Source organism: Rhagoletis pomonella, unplaced genomic scaffold (genome assembly GCF_013731165.1).
Source record: "Rhagoletis pomonella isolate Grant_MI unplaced genomic scaffold, Rhpom_1.0 Rhpom_scaffold_02142, whole genome shotgun sequence".
Taxonomy (NCBI): domain Eukaryota; kingdom Metazoa; phylum Arthropoda; class Insecta; order Diptera; family Tephritidae; genus Rhagoletis; species Rhagoletis pomonella.
Window position 1 is genome coordinate 6,036 of NW_023460696.1, and position 15,132 is coordinate 21,167.

The 15,132-nt window shown below is 33.1% G+C and overlaps 3 non-coding genes across 3 annotated transcripts; all 3 read right to left on the minus strand.

Annotated features, from left to right (window-relative positions):
* Positions 1–1,075: 1,075 nt before the first annotated feature.
* Trnaq-uug lies at positions 1,076–1,147 on the minus strand. Its single transcript has one exon. It is a non-coding gene; the product is annotated as a tRNA-Gln (tRNA).
* Positions 1,148–1,441: 294 nt separating this feature from the next.
* Trnaq-uug lies at positions 1,442–1,513 on the minus strand. Its single transcript has one exon. It is a non-coding gene; the product is annotated as a tRNA-Gln (tRNA).
* A 12,698-nt stretch (positions 1,514–14,211) lies between these two features.
* Trnaq-uug lies at positions 14,212–14,283 on the minus strand. The gene has a single exon. It is a non-coding gene; the product is annotated as a tRNA-Gln (tRNA).
* Between the last annotated feature and the right edge of the window lie 849 nt (positions 14,284–15,132).

Genomic DNA, 15,132 nt, shown 5'->3' on the forward strand with positions numbered 1-15,132 from the left:
AAATAAACGAAAGAAAATTCCTCAAAACTGGTCAAAATATCGTGCCCATGTTTTTTCAAATGCCAGTAACATGGAGGGAAATGTTTTTTTGTTTGTTTTTTTAACCGGAAACATTTTATCAACTAAATTGGGGATGCTCTATCTTTTGTTGGTATTACCGTTTTCTGGTTTCGACTGGAAGTCCATTATTTTTTAATTAGATACCTATAGATATTTTTACTGCAGATTCGAATTCTAAGGATAAAAATACCTAAATTTTGTTTGAAACTTTTTTCTCTGAAGTGCCTTTTTCAACCTCTAAATGGCCCTTGAACTTTAACTCGTTATCTTAAAATTTCATGGTCATAAAACTGCATACTCAGAAGTATTTTACAAATTCATATCAAAAAAAGTTCAAAAGTTAGATGGTTTTATGAGTATTTCAAGAAACTTTTTACAAAACTTTAGGACCCTGCCAGTGTGTGAAAAATTTTAATTTTTTTACATCGAAAAAAGTTTGACTTTGACCAGCTATAAATCTGCGATTCTATTAATTTATATGAATAAGTAGCAATACGCCAAAATAACGCCAAATACGTCAAAGAAAAGATTTTATCGAATTGCAAAATTTAGATGTTTATAATTTAAGGAACACCCTAACGCATGTACATACTAATTTGATTATGTTAAACCTGTATGTACATACATATGTATATGTTCCTATACATATTGTCTTCTTTTAAAGGTGCAATAAAATTAATAGTAATTGACCTACGAGTTGAATTTTTAACCCACTGTGCATAAAGTAAGTGGTGAGGAAAATCCATCTGGAGACATGGCCTTTGTATACTAGACTTTGGAAATTTGTAAATATGCAACTTTTTTGAGCCCCCTAATTAGTATTTACTTTTTACGCAAAATTATCGATTTTGGTTTGCTATATTTACCTCACCCAGTTATGTATGCACCGCACCCATGCATCGTGAACATAGAAACGCACAAACATATAAATTATATATACATATGTATAAACAAATATATTTTTATCAGAAAAAACCAACAATTATGATTTAAAAAAACTTGTTATGTTTATTCAAGGTTCTACCGAGATTTGAACTCGGATCGCTGGATTCAAAGTCCAGAGTGCTAACCATTACACCATAGAACCGGTTGGAAGCACTCGTGCCAAAATTGCAAGCAGATAATTGGCAAAGATTTTGTGTAGCCAAAGTTATCAATTAAAATAATATGTAGTCGAATAAAAGGAAAAAAAATGTTATATGAAATTTAAAAATTTTGAAAAAAAAGTAAGTAATGAAAAAATTTAAAATTTGATAGAACATAATGTGTATTAACATTTTAATTTATTTTTTAATTTTTCTACTTAAGTATTTGCTTTATATGCGTATGTATGTATGTATTGTGGGGAAAAAAAATGGAAAGACACTTTTAATTCTCTCACAGGTTCTACCGAGATTTGAACTCGGATCGCTGGATTCAAAGTCCAGAGTGCTAACCATTACACCATAGAACCGGAATGGTGCGGAGCTGCCAGAAAGCATATACTTACTAGCGCCGCGCATAGCGTAGAACACGAAATCACCACGTGCTTGCTCTGAACAAAGTAGCTAGCAGTTGTTGTTGTTGTTGTTGCACTCGCTGAGAGTAAGCGCCGTGGTGTGTATGCCGTGGCGCTCACCAGCATTGGTGGTGGTTATTTATAGCGTGCAGTTGCTCTGCCAATATTGCTAAAATTTAAAACTACAGTGGAAAATAAAAGAATGATTCATAAAACAGAAGTATAAACGAATTAAACTGGCAAATATTGGTTGCACATTTTTCACTTCGTTTTTTTTTATTTTCCATTTATTTATTAACTTCTTCAGTTTTTGCTCTTATTTTGCTAGCAAATTGCAAAAACGACTTGCCTCATTAAATTAAGATGTCTTAATGTGGCTGTAAAATGGCAAATGTGTCACTTTCGATTTGGCGAATGATTGCTATTTTGCAACGATAGAATTTTTATAGCCACTGACAAATGAAAAATTTATGCATTTTGTGCTTATTTTTTCATATTTTCGAATCTTTTTGCTGCTTGAACTATGCATGTAGGTATTTATCGAATAAATTTTATGCAATGCTTTCAGAAATTGTCGCACCGGAAATCCAATTTAAAATCGAAATTTCGCTAGTGATTTGTTTCTTTTTTTGTGCTTAATATATATTCGCATAAGTTTACTTGAAAGAGAATGCTATAGATAAATGAGGACATTAAAATGAACTTTTTGTATGCCGAATAGAATAATGAAGGAACAAAGGGATGAACGATGAGGATTCAGTGGTTCTCCAATTGCTGGCGGTCTCGAACTCTAACACGACCTGGTAAAACGACCCCCAGTCCAGTGATGACAGCGCATGAAAACATTTTCCAAAAAATCGAAATAATTAGTACTGGCGCACAGTGGTCTGAATCCCTGTTCAAAACGTCTTTGAGCAAATAGTTTTGTCCACTTATATTCGGATTTCAGACCACTGTGATATCTCAGTGAAAAAAAGATATTTTAGCAAACTCAACGGCATTTGGAAAGGTAAAACTCATACTTGTATATAATGCTCATAGTTTTTTTGACTGAAAGAAAAATTGTGATGCTATATTACCTCAAAAATAATGTAATGTTGCATTTTTTGCACTTTTAGGTTAAGATATCTCGGAGACTAGAGCCAATTGAAATATTTGGACCTCGGATTCGGATTCAGCGTATCAAAAACCTTCGAAAAAGTATACTCTGGGTAAAATTTTTGTCGGCCTGTATAATCTAAAACTTCAGCAGTCCAACGGACTCACATTCGGGTTAAGCAGAGAATAAGTAAATAAGACCTTTTGTTGTTAAGAGGACCGATGTTTTGAGAAAATTACATATATCACTTTTGCCGCATTATTTTAAAATAAAATTCTTAATGCGGTTCATGATCTTCCCGTAATTGATAAGGTGCATAAAAGTCGATAGTGAGTTATTGAAAAATTTTACTTTTTTGTTGAAATTGAGAATGGAAAAAAATTGTAAGTATTTAGTGTATTCATAATTATGAAATATATAGTTTTCGAAAGAAATAAATTTAACTAATTGACCGATTTCGGTAATTCTTTTTCTATCAGAAAGGTGTTACCTCAAGGCTTGTTCCATACTTATTTGGTTTATGGCGATTTCGTTTCTACAAAAAATGTTGCCTTCTTATCGCCCTCTTCGTAGTGTTAGTGTGTAGAGGGCAAAGAGAAGGTTGCATTTTTCGGTAGAAACGAAATCGGCATTAGATTCGACCTTTGGGTCATGAAGAAACTAACGGTACTATTCAATTTTTATATGAGAATTGAAGTCGTTTTTGTTTTTTGTTTAAAAATTACTTGTTAAATTTTGCCCTCATAAAAAATTGCGATAACTTCAACCGGACTCAGTAGATTGCAACACATTCAAATGCAGTAGTTCGAATACATTTGCATCAAAAAAAACCTAAATACCTACATATATAAATGTAATTTACGCCCATTGCATAGTTGTATGCGTGCATGGCATGCAACAAGTGTATTAAATGCTTTTGTGATATCACAAATTTGAATTATGCCATTGCCGTTTTACGTATGTATTTAAATGTGACTTTTGTGTGTAAATATAAATGTTCGTAGATTTTTCTGTATGCATTTACATATGTACATAAGTATGTGTTGCTTACGTATAATCTTTACAAATGCCGCTTTTCCAGTCTATAGCTTCGCAGTCGCTTTGCTTGAGGGTGGAGATTAAAACTACTCTCAGACTGAGCCCTTACCCAATATGTATTTATGTACGTATGTATTTGAATTTGAATGCGCCGAATCTGCAACAATATTGTTGGCAACAAATGTTTGTCAACATGCATATGTATCTAAATCAAGAATGATAGAATACAAGATTGCGCCGATTGCAGCAGAATTCGTGAGAGTAATTTTAGCGTGACGTCATCGTAGAGTTGACAACTGAGAGCGGCGAGAATGAGGGCGACTAGTGATGTGCTGAATTGTCCCCAATTCTCGGTACCCAATACTTAAAAAAGATTTCGGTACAATATACTTCCTTTTCGGTATCCGATACCGATTATTTACATTAAACCCTCGCCATTATATGCATTTCAGGTTTAGAAAAAACTTTCATTACTAATTTATATGATATCGGCTAAAACACTTGAACTTATCGCCACAGAAAAATATTATTTTATCAGTTTTAACCTTAGTCGATCCAAGGTTCAAGAAAAATGTTTTGACGGATGAAGAAGCTTTTCAGGGGGAGATCTAACCAGTTAGCGAGAAGTTTCGGATCGATATCGTACTTGTTGGTGTAACAATATTTCATATCATAGGTCAACAAACCCGATACCGATTCGAAAATTGTCGCTAACTGGTTATAGAATCTGCCCCTTGGCCTCCAAAAAATGATATCGTCCGATTCAGCTGGAACAAAAATGCTTCAAACAAGTGAGAGTTTCTCTGCGTTATGGCCTGGAACCGACATATATACATCTTTCATTTGAATCAGTATTAAAAGCTCTATCGGCTCTATTGGCAAGTCTCCCCTGAGCCGTTTTTATCCATATCTTTGGCCTGTGTGCGCTTTTATTTGAAATCTAAATGTTTTGGTACCGAGTATCGAGAGTATTGGATACATTTTAAATCGTTACCGAATATCGATCAATACTTGAAAGTATTGACTGAGCACATCACTACTGCTGTCTTCTCTACTATGACGTCACCGAAACAGCTGATTCTGTCAAAATCACTGAGAGCCGAGTAGCGGTATCGTCATCGGCGCCACCTCTGTATTCTCTCCACCGTGTATCTAAATGTGTATGTGACATATATTGTATCGTGTTAAAGCTTAAACAGACGGCAGCGTTGATCCGGACTAACTCGGACTCAATCCGGATCAACTGCAGTTAATTCCCGAGTTGATCCGGATCAACGCTGTCATCTGTTTATGCTTTTAGAGTGCGAATTAGACGAGTTTGTTGGGGAGTGGGAGTGAATGTAGTGGAATTGAATAATTGATATCGATATTAAAGAAACCATTTGGTGCAGGTACCAACATCGATAGTGATACCTACATATGGCGATGGCCAGTAAAATATCGATAAATATATCGATTATTATAGATGAAAAAATCGAAAAATACCATTAATATCACGGATTTTTGGATAGATGCCTTTATACTATAACAATTAAAAAGGAATTAATTCTTTAAGAAAACTGCATTAAAAAAACATTTATTTCTTTTTCTGGCACTGTCTCGCTGTCACCAAAAAATAAATAAAAAAATAAAAATGTGAAATAAGGACACCCGTGCAGCCGGGGTTCAGAAGTTTTCAATATCGTCGTTAAAAATGCAAAAACTCGCAACTGCTCACCGAAAGCGGCAGGAATAAAGTCGTTTCTATCCATACCAAAATATCGATATCCTTATACGGTTAAAAATTTTGGTTTTGTTTAAAAAAAGAGAGCACATACATATGTTGGGTTTAGAATTTAAACAGTTCGGTTTAAATTTTACACTCAGAAATTTTCTAGTTCAATTTATGTTTTAAAGAAAAATTTTCTATATGTGAAACCTACAATTAAAACATTTGGGTTTGATTTTCAAACAAATAGGGTCTATATTTGCAACTACGAAACATTAAAGCATTTCAGTATAAATTTTATACAAAAAGCTCTCTATACTTTAAATATACTGATATTACAAATGCGGGAGTGAGTTTGTTTGTTTGTTAACCTTTCGATCTTTAACTATCAACCGATCATAATGAAATTTTACACACTGGTGTAATTTAGTCCAACTTAAAACAGAGGATAGCTCTTAAATGGATTTATTCATACTGTATACCTCAGCAAGTATTTGTTAGAACTTGGTATGGAGATATATAAATACAATGCCATACTCATGGAGGACGGTTGCCACCTAAATAAAAAAAATTAAATTGAAATTGAATTAAGGGAATGATTTGTGTGAAATTTGTATTAAAATATGGGTGTCAGACGAAAGAGGCTTAAAATGGTTGTAGCTTGAAAATATTCAAAATAAATAATAACAAAAAAAATAGGATTGCCGACTGTTTCAAAACTCAAATTTAAATTAATTATTCGCAAGCTATGTACATACAGTAATTTTCCCATATAAGCTCAAACTCAATAAATGATTTATTAAAAATGTGTGTGTCAATAGAACTGGGTTTGAAGGGCCTTTTTTCTAAACTTCATGTAAGAAGGTTGCCACTGAATTGAAAAATCAAATTTTACTTGAATTCACCGAATTAGGTAATTGGAATATGTACATGCCACAATACGGGTTTCAGATGAAAGACGTTTAGTTTTAGTTTAAAAATAATTTGAAATAATTTTTGGGATGCCATCTGTTTTAAAAGTCAAATTTAATTAAATTATACACAAGTAAAAGTGTCAAACGCAAGTGTGTTTAGAAAGCTTTAGTCTGATTATGTAGAATTTACTGAGGTATTTTAAGAGGGTTGCCAACTGTTTTAAAACTAAATTCAATTAAAATTATTTAATAAGTTAAGTGTAGCATTACATTATGGCTGTTAGTCGAAATGGATTTGAAAAAGGCTTAATTTCTAGACTAAGTATAAGAGGGTTGCCATCTGCCTAAAAAATCAAATTGAAAAAATTCAGAGAATAAGTCAATTAAAAATGTATCGCAAAGAAAAATTTTAAGAAAGTTCTAGTTTCATACATTAAAAAAACTAATTTTTTTATTGTTTTGGCTGATGTTAAGTATGTTGAGTTGCATTGAAATAAATTACACCTCATCTAGTACGCAGAAATTTCCTATGTATGGTCAGCGGAGCGGGTGAGGCAAATCTAGTTTAGATATATAAGGTAGATATACCCTTGCCAAAAAATGTCACTTAGAAGTCCGTTCGGAAATAAGACTGTAAATTTTGGGCAGCCGGACATACAAGCTTTTGCATTATCCTAATACGCGGTTTTGTACATTAAACGACGTTGTGCAAGTACTTCATAAGGAAAAAAAATTTTTTGTTTCTTAGAATTGCTATAAAATATTTTTTGATCGAATGAAATTATTTTAATTTATATTGATGACTTTTAAAATAAAAATGACTAACTGATTTTTATTGATGACGTTTATAAATAAAAGTCTTCGATAACTGTTTTCTAAGGCATTTAATGTAAAAATAAAGAATAACTGTTATTTGCAGATTATTTAGGCAAAAATCGAAAATAGTTCTTATGTTGGATTTATAAAATAAAAGCCAAAAAGAATTGTTTTTTTTTTTTTAATTTTGCATAAAATTTGCAAATAAAAACTTATTTTCAAAGTCGATTCTCGGTGGAAAAAAGAAATCGTTTGGTACGTATCACTTAGTTGTAGAACATTTCCTTCATAGTGAATTTTTCAATGACAGTTTTCATCAATAACTGTTATGTTCCGTCCTTGCTTATAACCTTTTATAATGTCATCGAACGCAGGTCAATGACATACCCTTTAACTATCTACTATCGATAAATCTATCAGCTAAACCATTTATTAGACAAGTTTATGGGAAATAAAAGGCTTAGTTTCGTACCATGGAAATCGTCGCTTTGGGAATAAATGCTCATGTCAGTCTACAGACTGCTAAGTAAATATCTACATACGTATCTGCATACAAAGAGTTATTGAATAAGCATTTTATTCCTCAACTACATTGTAGATATGTACATAAATCCCAAGTGTGCACATATTTATCGAGCATGTGGGGAGATATGGATTTACGCATCTTCAGCGCCGGCTTTTCTCTACTTCTATTTTGATCTCTAATTTCTCGCACATGTTTTTCCTTATTCCTTTTTGATTTATGAATGATATGCGTAAGTAAACAAAAAGCCGCGTTAAATCTATTGTGTAAGGCAGTGAAAATGAATGAAATGGCAAGAAATAAAATTTGTGAAGTAAAAATGTGTAACAAAGTTAAGAAGAAGATGGGCAAAAATCATTATTCATACGCCGCGACACACACAATTCCGAGAATATATTTTGCCTTAGGATACAGTAAGGACATGAAGAGGAGAATTTACATATCGTCGTTTAGAGTACGCGTATCGCGTATCGTGGTTCTGCACAACCTCGTAACTGACAGTTGTGCCAAAAAAGATATTTGCTCACCTTATCCATTTATACTAAAATATCGATACTTAGATAAAAGAAGAAGAGGTATTTAGGGATACAAGAGAGAACCGTTTTGAAATAAGACAAGTTTTATCCTGTTCTATAAAATTTCGACAACCTCACATACGAGGTTTTGAACGACGATATGTGTGTGAATTGGATACTGGTTTTTATAACTGAATTAGTGTAATATTAGTCATTTGGATAATTTTGTCGAGACTTTATTTTCGCATGTAATTCCATGGAGAGCGAAAAGACGGATTTCATCGAAAGGCCAACGTCAAAAGAGAAGAATGCTGTGTTAGAGAATATATAGATATTTTAAAATCTACATGTTTGATAAATTAATATGTATCCGCTGCTAAGGGTAAATTGATGAAAAAAATTAAATAGAGCTGCCATTAAAAATAATAATGTATGTAATTAAATTGAATAAAATAAGGAAATTTGGGGACCTATTCAATTAAGGCCTAAAATTTAATTTACATAATGCCATATGTATGCACATTAGGATGGTCCTTCATATATCAACATCTAAATTTTAAACATAGCACCCTTTTATTCTTTTTTTCTACATACGAAATGAGACATCAACGAAGGGTTTGAATTTTTGTTTTTTTCATCGCAAAAATTCTACAATACTTTGACTTGAAATCCCCGTAAATTTGTCATATTGTAAAAACTGATTCATATAAATTCATAATAACAAAAACCTAAACATTTTTTTATTTTGAAATTTCCATGGACATCTTTATTATGTACGTTAAGTGGTCTAACTTTTGTATGGGGAAAAAAATTTATCCTAGAAAACGGGGCACCCCTTGGTTTTTTTTTTTTCATTTCATATTTGTAATATCAGTACCAACTTTCAGTTTTCTACTGCAAACAATACAGGGTGCTCAATGACCTTGAAATGCGCTAGTAGATCGCTGCGAAAGTGGAAAAAATATAGGTGATTTTTAGAAAATTAAAATTAATTAAATAAAGAAATTATGAGAAAGTAGGTTTTTTCAATAAGATTCACACTGATCCAAAAATTAATTATTAGGAAATTAACGAAATTTGTCACACAAAAAATTAAATAAAGCAGCATTTTAAATGGAGTTGCCATCTGCCTAACAAAATCAATAAAAAAGCTGATTGGAAAAACATTCGGCAAGGTTCAGAAAATATATCTGTACTTGAATACTTTGCCTACAAAAATAGGGTTGCAAACTTTAAAATATTAAAGTGAAATAAATTTTAAGATTAAATATATTAGAGCTTATCAAACGAAAAACGCCCTATCTCATCACATTTTCAATGTATTTTCGTTTGAGGTAAGGCGTTTTTGAATCGAATTCCACGATAGGGCGTTCTTCAATCAAATTCTGAAGTATGGCGTTCTTGAAAAGTTTTCTGAGATAGACCGTTTTCTAATTGACTGCCGAGATAGGTCGATCTTCCACTGAGCCATCGATATGCTTAAAAAGATATTTTTTAAACCAGAGTGGCCACTTATCAAATCAATGGCATTTATTAAAAAATTTTTCGAAATGAAAAATCTTTAAGAATAACTACATCAAAAATATTTAGTAGGGCTGCCACCTGATATCTGGTAACTTAGCTAACAGAAGCTATAAAGGAAAATTATAAGTACAAAATGTGTGTCAGGAAGCTTTTATAAATTGAACTTTTGAAATTAAAAAAAAAAAACAGTAACTAGGGCTGCCACCCAATAAGAATAGGAAAGCGATCTAAAGAGATTTTTTGATGCCTCTTTAATAAGGCAACTGTTTTAGAGAAAATGGTTTAGTAATGCATTTCCATTCATTTGAATAAAATTGAACATATTCAAAGTATTTAGAAAAAACTGTATTGTGTGTACTGCACATATATATATTTATGCATCATGATATTACTGGGCATATTCATAAATATATCCATGCATATACAAAAGCATTTTTTACACAAGCAATGACTTAAAAATCATCATTCTCAGTGAACGGCAAAAGAAGTGTCAACAGCCTACCAACAATAAACAAGTATCCTCATAAAAATATATACATATGTATATGTATATACGTACAAATATAGGAATGTGAAATATTTACAATACTTATGTATATGCATATACGTATGTGGAAACGTACGCACTTATAAATGCTTATAATTGATTACCTACACTCGGATGCACAAGACGAAGTTATACTAATATCAACATATGTGACCTGGTCTACGGAAAGGGGGTTTAGGTGTCAAAAAATCAATTTTCACTTTTTGGTTGATTCGGATGGAAGATGAGATGCTTTTTCACGTGGTGAAAAGCAGAAAATCCTAACTTGCTTAGAAGTGTACTAAAAATGTAGAGAAAGAAGAGTAAAAATACGACAAAATATAATTTATTGGTAATGAACAAAATACATTGAATTATAAGCTATAAAGACATGATTATACACTAGAAAAACGTATTATGGGCCAAAAATAAGAATGCTGAGTAGTTTATGTATTTTTCTTTGTTGTCGTTTTCCTTGAGATATTTTTACGTGTTGATCCTGAGGAAGATGGACCAGGATGGATGGACATACTTCGTCTTCATCATCATCGCTCTCTTCATAGTTTTCATCATCGTTTTCATCATCCTTTTCATGGAAATATTGTCCGTATACGGCACTGAACTCCTCATCAACACTCATGTTTCATTTCATGCGAAATGCGAAGACGATAATCAACAGAAACAGTAAACGTCACTTCTTCAGTGTTACTTTTTTAAATGTTCTACACTAGCAACTTACACGATGAACTATAATAATATTCCGACCAACAACAACACTTACTGGGCCAACAACAACACTTACTGGACCAACAACAACACTTACTGGACGTCCGGCGCGGAGAACAATTAACGAGATAATGAGAAACTGACGAAACGAGTTGCTTACTTATAACAGCTTTTTCGCAGAAAACTAGTTTTCGCACGTAAGCTCCCTTTTCGTAGACCAGGTCACATATAATGTCACTTAACTTGTTACATATGATTTGACTTTGCATTTCAATATGCCTTCAATGGCTCGTGGGGTATAAAACTTTATAAATTTCATATTCATCAAGGCTTTTATAATAGACGGCGACATTAGCTCATCCACCAAAATCATCACCAATAAAAGCATAGCCTTGATACGCGTTCATTTTTTCGAATACTTCATAAATATCATTAATCATATAAAATATAAAAACCACGGTTTTTTCTTTGGGAACATTAAATTCGCCGACTACTAACTCGCTCTACTAGAGCACCCAAACAGCTGTCCTTAGGGCATACTTCGCTTATTCGAACTTATAACGTGCCCTATCTACCGCCAACTACCAATCGAAACACTTGATTTACTTTTTATGTACCTGCCTACACATAAAGCTAGGGGCTCACTTGCTCTGCAGATGATTCCAAGATCTAAGAAGGCATGGAAGCAGCATTATATTAATTTAAACAAAAGAGTAAGAAAATCACTGTTTCCCGCCAAAAGGACTTGATTATTATAGTCGCATATTAAGCCATAGACTTATTTGGTCTACATACAAATGTTTGGACCATTATTTTCTTTAACTATACCGATAAATCGTTTAGGATTTCCACTAGTTTTTTCCCCAGCTCTTCAATTCAAAAAAAAAAACGAGCAATAGCAATGATTAAGTTTTTTTTTGCGATAGCTATTTGTCGCTTGTCGCGACAGATCACATTTTCCGATTACTTTTTTAATATTCATTAACATAATTTTGCTATTTAGCAGCGACCATGAGCGATGAGCAACCACAAGTAGGTACAAGTAAGGTACAAGTAAATATTTAGTTACAAACAATAAAGACGTCATAAAAGACGACAATGTTTTTAGGCGCTCGAAGAATGAAAAACAAGAAAAGGAAAATGCAAACCAAAAATCAAAACAAGCAAATAAATTATCTTATAAATAAAAAAAAATAATAAGAAACTCATATAACGAGGATGAGTCTAATGTGAATTCCGTATTGAAATTCATTTAAACATACAACATACATACATACACTGCCGGCAAAAAGTATTGGCACAGCAAATAATATATGGAACATTTTTTTTTCTACAATTTTTCCGCCAATGTTTTATAAATATATGGTTAATTCTACAACAAAAAACATTAAAATATAATTCCTAGACTTTGTGCAAAACTCACGAAAATTCAGCTAATTTTCATGCAAACTTTCAACTATTTAATCAGATTTTTTAGAATTTTCTTGAATATGCAAATTTTTAGCCCAATCAATTTTATTATAAAGTGCAAGTCTTACTATCCTAGGCGGTGAGAGCATTAAAATTCAGACTTAACTTCTTCACATGCATTTTTGGACCACCCTAATATACAACTAAAATGTGCGCTTAATTTATGCCACGCGCTGTAATTGGTTTGTTTATTTTTTCTTTTTTCAAATTCATGATCTGTTAATTGAATTCCATTTACCCACGGGACCCCATTGGCAATTCATTAACAGGAGCATTCCATCGTTGGTACGGGACAAAAATTTTCAGTTTGCGGTTCTAATTAAAAGCAAAGTACAAAAGTTATAAAACAAAGTATTCAGGGTAGAGTCTAATTTTAAAATGACCGGGACGGGCGGTCTTTAAAATTTTGCGAAGCTCATTTTCCGACAAAACACGTAACATCCAAAAATTCGGAAAATCGAAAAGATGCCAGATGTTCATTATGTGTGACTGTCTGGCATTTGGCCAGACTAAGACTGCAATACTTCAGTTCTTCCACAGTGGATGTCCCTTACAAGGGAAACTAATAACATCTTAGGCCGGCAGGGTTAGGAACCATCATAGGGATACAAAAAATCTTCTAGGTCGCGGTGACCCTTTCTGTTACACGAAAAACATTTACATTATATTACAGATATTTCAGTTTGACTCGTACGAATATCAGTTTTATATATTTAGATTTTTTGTTGAGAAAACTGGTAACTCGTGAAATTCAAATACTCCGATGCAATGAAAATTTAGTTACCTTTTTTTCATGGAACGCTTGAATAGGCGTTTACAGCCTTTTGCTACTTCAAAAATAATATTCCATGAATATCAGGAAATAAATATCTACATATGTATGTTGCTATGCCATCATTTGTAATTTATCAGCTCGTTTCATTCCCCCTTGGCAATGGAGAAAAAAACTACTGCCGCCCTTTGCATCAAATTTCTTTCAAAACTTCCTATGAAATGTGTCAATGTCTTCGTCGTTTGTTAAGCAAATTTTGAGGGGATCTTGTGGTATTTATAGCAATCAAAGGGCGCTTATCACGCGCGATATGGGTGAGCGTGTGTAGTAAGTTGGGGTAGGTATGAAGAGAAAAAGTTTTTACAACTCACAAGTTAAATAAACCGACGAGGGCAAGTAAATTGAAAATCTGTATGTATGAGAATGTGTATGAACATATAAGTATTTGCCCACGTACGCTCTACAATGCGTTGAGGATATTGAAAACTGCAATTTTTTTTTTTACATATTTAATGACTTTCAATTATGCAAAGAAAATGCGCGTACACGTGGAAATCTTTTTAAACAAAAAAAAAATCCTGAATTAGTGTCTATGATGGAGGACATCTGGAAAAATTGCTTCATTATTGTCATCTATAAATAATGAAAATTAATATAAAATATACGAGTATGAAGTGGAGCGCAAAAGTGGATTTCTTTTATCAAAGTAATATTCCTTCGCATCAAACAAAGTTCGCAACTCGGTCTAAAATTAATTCTTAGCGTTGCCTAATGAAAAAAAAAATATTACGGGTATACGAATATACCTGGCAACATTCATGTACGAAAGTCCAAAACGTATGATGACAAAAAAAAAATTAAAAAAAAAACTACAACAAATAGCAAAAGCAGAAACGATTCAAAAAAACGTTCAACTTACTTACTTAAACCCTTTATTTTCTATACTTATTTCCAGTATTAAAGCGTACAGCTGGCGTATAAAAAAGTAGGTATTTTGTATAAAAAAACATTTTGGCCTAGTCAGGTTCTACCGAGATTTGAACTCGGATCGCTGGATTCAAAGTCCAGAGTGCTAACCATTACACCATAGAACCGGATGAGAGCTCCGCGGTTAAAAAGAGAGCAGAGGCCGTCATCGACGTGCATACATACATACATACAACCATATACTTCAGTGAGAGTGTGATAATTCGCATGGAAGAATGCTTTGAAAGCTATGACATCCCTGCGAAAATCATTGGACCATGTAGTATATTTGTGGTAAATTGGAATACTTACAAAAGTGTTCCTCTGTCATGCTGTAACGGACCAACTCGTGCCTCTGCGCCAACTTATTGCTTGTTATCCGATCACTGCTCGTGTTTTAACGAAATGTGATTGAAGTTGTCTGGCTGTAGCTGAACGTGTAGAGATGCTCGCTGTTAGTTCTTAGCTCCCAACATGTTCGGGCTCGAATGCCGTCAGAGGCAACATGTCATTTTTTATACCCGAGCGCACTTGTGGACAAGGGTATATTAATTTTGTTCACATAACGGTTGTTTGTAACAGCCAAAACGAATCGAGATAGATATAGACAAATGTATACATAAATGATCAGGATGAAAAAAGAAATCGATTAAGCCATGTCTGTCTGTCCGTCCGTCTGTCCGTCTGTCCGTGTACACGATAACTCGAGCAAAAATTGAGATATCTCAACGAAATTTGGTATGGAGGTTTCCCTTAATCCAAGGTAGGTTGGTATTGAAAATGGGCGAAATCGGACTTTAACCACGCCCACTTCCCATATAACGGCAATTTCCAGAAATACGAAAACTGCGATATTTTAGTAACTACTGAAGATAATTCACTCAAAATTGATATTTACAATAATTTATAGACGAAAAATAAGAATATTATAAATTTTTGGAAAATGGGCGTAGCCACGCCCACTTATGGTTACATGT